A 1,277-nucleotide genomic window follows, 5' to 3' on the forward strand; every position below is an offset into this window, starting at 1 on the left:
GTGCAACTGACACTGGCTTCAAACAAATGGGTATTCCTAGATTCTCCCTCAACTGATCTTCCTCTGGATGTTGGAAGAGAGCATTATTGGTCATCATCACTATGAGGAGTAACTGACAGTCTGATGGCTTAGCTATTGGGCAAATTATCATCACAGCATGACTGACAGTTTTGCTCCCCTCCTTCCTTTGACTATTTCAGTCAATAATAATAATAGCATCATTATTAAAGTTTATTATTAAACACTTAAAAAAGTGTTACACTTTTTTATACCCCTGAATAAATCCATAATGATAGCCAAGGCTTCAGTGCACTAAGTACTGTATAAGCTGTGCCAAGGAGAGCAGGAAGAAACCACTGTTAAGCAGAAGTTTGGGTAGCAAAGCACTTTTTCACTGCCTACTTCCTGGATATATTTTAAAAATTTATATATAATCTAAAACATTTTAAGATAAAAGTTCTTCCCTTGTATTACTTTGATTGCTGTGGTGGAAGAGTAATTCATAGGGAAAAAAAAAAAACAATTTTGAGCTCTGAACAAAGCTTGGTGAAATACTGGAAAACTCAGTGTTTAGTGAAATTATGTTATCAGTTTGTCCTGAAGAACATAATGCAACATATACATAATGTAAGCATATCAGAAGAGATCCAGCAAAAATGATTGCCAAGATTTCCAAAGTACATGTGCAGAGAGCTTTTTTTTTCCTTTAAGGTTTCTGCAGAAAAACTGACTTTTCTCCAATTCTAAAAAGTTATTCAATATTGCAAATATGCAAAGGACACAAATATGTGCAAAACTCAAGAGTCAGTATACCTGAGATCCCAGCGTGTCTTTGAAATACCACTACAGTCTTTCAGAATAAAAATATATCAGAGCAAGAAATAAGATTGATAAAACAAGAAACAAACCCTAGAAGGTGCCAATTTTTTTATATAAAATAATCTAGCTCACTATCAATAGGAAAAGGCTTTTTTTCTAAGCTATATAGTAAGCAAAATCTGTAAAAACCTCCACAGAGCATTAAAAAGAACTGTTAACCATGCTAGACTGTATTAAGCACCCCTAATAAATAATGTCCTCTAAAATAATATTGAACAGAAAACACATGTTGAGTATTATTTGAGACGGTTATGAAATTTGAGAGGTAGATGTTTAAAATCAATCCGTTATTTGGGAAAGGCACTGCTATAGCTGTCAGTGTAAACAGGATTAAGTTTTATCTCAGTAGTGTTCATATCTGTGCAGGAGAGCAGAGAGGATGAAGAACATCTCTCATC

This window comes from Numida meleagris, chromosome 2 (assembly GCF_002078875.1).
Source record: "Numida meleagris isolate 19003 breed g44 Domestic line chromosome 2, NumMel1.0, whole genome shotgun sequence".
NCBI lineage: Eukaryota > Metazoa > Chordata > Aves > Galliformes > Numididae > Numida > Numida meleagris.